We start from the raw sequence: 5510 nt of genomic DNA on the forward strand, positions 1-5510 counted from the left end.
GCTGAATGACACATCTAACTTTTACATAAGAGAGCTATGACAATGACATCTCAAATATGCCCTTCATTTAATGTTGTGAGTGGGCCTGAACAGAGAGGGAGATGAGAGAGAAATTAGAGAAGGAGAGGAGTGGAACAGAAGAGGAATGTGCCAAGTTTGTATATTGCCCTTGAGGGTGAGTTCAGCCCAGTGTGTGTGTGTGTGTGTGTTTTATAGGAAAGTGGGTGTCAGGTATGTCTCTCCACCACTCCAACACTCTCTGCTGTTCTGTTCTGTTTGCCAGGATAACAAATCTCTCCCTACAGCAGCTCTGCTAACCTCCTCAGCTCTACTAATAACATTTAGACATGTTAAGCTCGTAAATTAGCGGATCTGGACCGCAGAGATATTATTTATGCTTGTCTCTCGTATTGAAAGAGTCAGCTTGATGGTTAAATTGTGTTTTAATTCTTGGAGGGAGACGTTTTTTTCTGCGCCTCAGCGTGGTGTGAGATTAATCCCCTGACAACCTTTGCAACGCACTTCAAATTGCTCCCAAATGTCACAGTGGAGATTTCACACACAGCCGAGGGTGGAAACTGTACTGGGGAGGGAGGGAGTACAAAGCAAGGCCGCATCCAACGCACGAGTTGGCCCTACTCGTCACGCTCACACATTTACGTGCTTTGAAACTCGCGCACGCACACACACAAGTTCACAACACGGTCGGGCACGCACACACACGCACACACACACACGCACACCTTTCTATACTTACGAAACAAACTCAATGCACAAAACACACCGGCTATAGTTGTTTTTTTATATTCCTTTTTATTTCTATTAGTTTTATTTGAAATTTACTTTAGGTTCAGTTAGTTTTCAGATCCAATTTACTAGTTTTATAAAACATTTATGTTTCTTTTTTATATTAATTAGTTTCAGTTTTAGTTTTAGTGGTAAGGACAGAAAGTAGCCTATGGGAAGATCTCAATTGCATACTCCTCGCATCTTCTCTCTCCTTCTCAAAACCCATTGGATGAGAAAGCCAGAGAAAGCCAGAGAAAGCCAGAGAAAGCCAGAGAAAGCCTTCTCCATTGGATTTTGAGAAGGACAAGAGGAGAGATGATGCGTAGAGTATGTAATTAAGATTGTCCCTGTGCGTGGGAGGCTAGGAGCCATTTATGTGTTGTATAGTTGCTGTGTTTTGGGGGTTGTCACTTCTTGCCAGTGTGGGGCAGTAATGCATAAGGTAATGGTTCAGGTCATAGGTTAGGCTGGTTAAATTGTATTGGTATTTATTAGGATCCCCATCAGCTACTCTCCCTGGGGTCCACATGAAACATGACAAAATACATAGTACAGAATATTATTAGTCCAGGACTGGAATACATACATTTAAAACGTCACACACAGCCTACATATCAGTACATACACACAAAATCTAGGTCTAATACATAGTGCAGTGCAAATTACAATACAATATATATTAAAATTGCTGTGCCTCTCTCTGAAGGCAGATTGAGCGAGATGACGTAGATGTGCTAAGTAAACAGTAGTAGCTGGTAATTTTCCACAACAACCAGGGGTGTTGAAGTGCCAAACTTCTCTGCCATCGTGGTCCTGTAGCTACCACTTTGTAGCAGCGTGACGCGCACACATGCACAGATATTCTGTGTGACTGTCTCAATTGGCGCGTTCGAGCGGATCTCTGTTGTAGGATGGTCACCGCCTATCAAAGTGTGTTGCATACTGGGTATAAAAATAGTCCGACTTACATGTCGACTGCATGAACTTTACAAAAAGTTTTGACTGCGAGTTTCTGCAGTTGCTCTTCACCAACTTCATCCTGCAGCATTGTGGGAGGCTCTATTGTCAACCAATCATTAGGCTGTTTTTGTTTGACCCACGTGAACGTGACGAAAGACGTGACTGAAACAGCATGACTTATGTGTACAGTGGATATATACACAAAAATTCGATATTTGAGGCACTCTCTCACTAAATTATTGTACAATGTAGGCTACACACATAATACTATATTATGATTTTATTTTGTGAGTGTGTGTTATAGGGGTTAGATACATGTTTATTTCGACATTATAAAGTTCACATTTTATAAACAATGGCAACACTGCCATGTTGATCTGAGCCTTGCTGTTGGAAAACCACATTAGTGTCCGACTTCCAGCTGTCACAGATGCACCTCCCCTGACTTCACTCCTGTGTACAGTCGGTTGATTTGTTCTAAAGTCCCACACACACACACACACACACACACACACACACACACACACACACACACACACACACACACACACACACACACACACACACACACACACACACACACACACACACACACACACACACACACACACACACACACACACACACACACACACACACACACACACACCTTACTTCCTCTTATAGAATCATGTTCTCTTTCTCTCTGACACATTTTTGTGTCAGAAACAATTGTCCCCACAGCTAGGAGCAGCAACAGTCTTCGTTGTCACGACACACCAAAGCCACACTGACAGTTTGTCCCCAGAACACTTATAGATCCCTAGATGTAAATGAGAGTTTGTCCTTTCTCTCTCTCTCTCTCTTTCTTTATTTCTTTCTTTCTTTCTTTCTCTCTCTCTCTCTCTCTTTCTTTCTTTCTTTCTTTCTTTCTTTCTTTCTTTCTCTCTCTCTCTCGCTCTTTCTTTCTCTCTCTCTCTCGCTCTTTTTTTCACTCTCTCTCTCTCTCTCTCTCTCTCTCTCTCTCTCTCACTCTCTCTCTCTCTCTCGCTCTCTCCCTCTCTCTCTCTCTCTCAATTCAATTCAATTCAAAGGGCTTTATTGGCATGGGAAACATATGTCTACATTGCCAAAGCAAGTGCAATAGATAACAAACAAAAGTGAAATAGTCAATCAAAAATGAACAGTATATTACACAAGTTTCAAAGGAATAGACACATTTCAATTGTCACATTATGGTTATGTACAGTGTTATAGTGATGTGCAAGTAGTTAAAGTACAAAAGGGAAAAATAAATAAACATAAATATGGGTTGTATATACAATGGTGTTTGTTCTTCACTGGTTGCCCTTTTCTTGTGGCAACAGGTCATTAATCTTGCTGCTGTGATGGCTCACTGTGGTATTTCACCCAATAGTTTATCAAAATTGGATGTGTTTTGGAATTCTTTGTAGGTCTGTGTAATTTGAGGGAAATATGTGTCTCTAATATGGTCATACATTTGGCAGGATGTTAGGAAGTGCAGCTCAGTTTCCTCCTCATTTTGTGCACAAGACCTGTTTTCTCTTGAGAGCCAGGTCTGCATACGACGGCCTTCCTCAATAGCAAGGCCATGCACACTGAGTCTGTATATAGTCAAAGCTTTCCTTAATTTTGGGTCAGTCACAGTGGTCAGGTATTCTGCCACGGTGTACTCTCTGTTTAGGGCCAAATAATATTCCAGTTTGCTCTGTTTTTTGAAAAAAATATTTCCAATGTGTCAAATAATTATATTTTTGTTTTCTCATGATTCTCTCTCATATTCTCATACTCTCTCGCAACCCCCCTCCACCCTACACATTCAAGGGTTTTTCTTTATTTTTACTATTTTCTACATTGTAGAATAATAGTGAAGACATCAAAACTATGAAATAATACATATGGAATTATGTAGTAACCAAAAAAAGTGTTAAACAAATGAAAATATATTTTATATTTGAGATTCTTCATATAGCCAACCTTTGCCTTGATGACAGCTTTGCACACTCTTGGCATTCTCTCAACCAGCTTTATGAGGTAGTCACCTGGAATGCATTTACATTAACAGGTGTGTCTTTTTAAAAGTTAATTTGTGGAATTTCTTTCCTTCTTAATGCATTTGAGCCAATCAGTTGTGTTGTTACAAGGTAGGGGGGTATACAGAAGATAGCCCTATTTGGTAAAAGACCAAGTCCATATTATGGCAAGAACAGCTCAAATAAGCAAAGAGAAATGACAGTCCATCATTACTTTAAGACATGACGGTCAGTCAATGTAGAACATTTCAAGAACTTTGGAAGTTTCTTCAAGTGCAGTCGCGAAAACCATCAAGCGTTATGATGAAACTGTCCCCATGAGGACCTCCACAGGAATGGAAGACCCAGAGATACCTCTGCTGCAGAGGGTAAGTTCAGTAGTGTTACCAGCCTCAGAAATTGCAGCCCAAATAAATGCTTCATAGAGTTCAAGTAACAGACACATCTCAACATCAACTGTTCAGAGGAGACTGTGTGAATCAGGCCTTCATGGTTGAATTGCTGCAAAGAAACCACTACTAAATGACACCAATAATAAGAAGAGACTTGCTTGGGCCAAGAAACACAAGCAATGGACATTAGACAGGTGGAAATGTATGCTTTGGTCTGGAGTCCAAATTGGTTCCAACCAATTTTGGTTCCAACCGTCATGTCTTTGTGAGATGCAGATTAGGTGAACGGATGATCTCCTGTATGTGTAGCTCCCACCGTGAATTATGGTGGAGGAGGTGTTATGGTGTGGGGGTGCTTTGCTGGTGACACTGTCTGTAATTTATTTAGAATTCATGGCACACTTAACCAGCATGGCTACCACAGCATTCTGCAGTAATACGCCATCCCATCTGGTTTGGGCTTAGTGAGACTATCATTTGTTTTTCAACAGGACAATGAGCCAACACACACCTCCAGGCGTGTTGCATCAGATGACCTGGCTTCCGCAATCACCCGACCTCAACCCAATTGAGATGGTTTGGGATGAGTTGGACCGCAGAGTGAAGGAAAAGCAGCCAACAAGTGCTCAGCATGTGTGGGAACTCCTTCAACACGGTTGGAAAAGCATTCCAGGTGCAGCTGGTTGAGAGAATGCTAAGATTGTGCAAAGTTGTCATCAAGTCAAAGGGTGGCTAATTTGAAGAATCTAAAATATCAAATATATTTTGATTTGCTTAACACTTTTTTGGTTACTACATGATTCCATATGTGTTATTTCATAGTTTTGATGCCTTCCCTATTACTCTACAATGTAGAACATGGTAAAAATAAAGAAAACCCTTAAATGAGTAGGTGTTCTAAAACTTTTGACTGGTAGTGTATGTTAACATTGCCAAAGCAAGTGAAGTAGATAATAAACAAAAGTGAAACAAACAATAAAAATGAACAGTAAACATTACACTCATAGAAGTTCCAAAAGAATAAAGACATTTCAAATGTCATATTATGTCTTTGCGCAGTGTTATAATGATGTGCAAATAGTTCAAGTACAAAAGGGACAATAAATAAACATAAATATGGGTTGTATTTACAATGGTGTTTGTTCTTCACTGGTTGCCCTTTTCTTGTGGCAACAGGTCACAAATATTGCTGCTGTGATGGCACTTCACCCAGTAGATACGGGGGTTTATCAAAATTGGGTTTGTTTTCTTTGTGGATCTTTGTAATCTGAGGGAAATATGTGTGTGTCTCTCTCACACTTTCCCCCTCTCTTTCTCTCTCTTTCCTTGATTTCTT

The sequence above is a fragment of the Salmo trutta genome, chromosome 40 (genome assembly GCF_901001165.1).
Source record: "Salmo trutta chromosome 40, fSalTru1.1, whole genome shotgun sequence".
In the NCBI taxonomy this organism is placed as follows: domain Eukaryota; kingdom Metazoa; phylum Chordata; class Actinopteri; order Salmoniformes; family Salmonidae; genus Salmo; species Salmo trutta.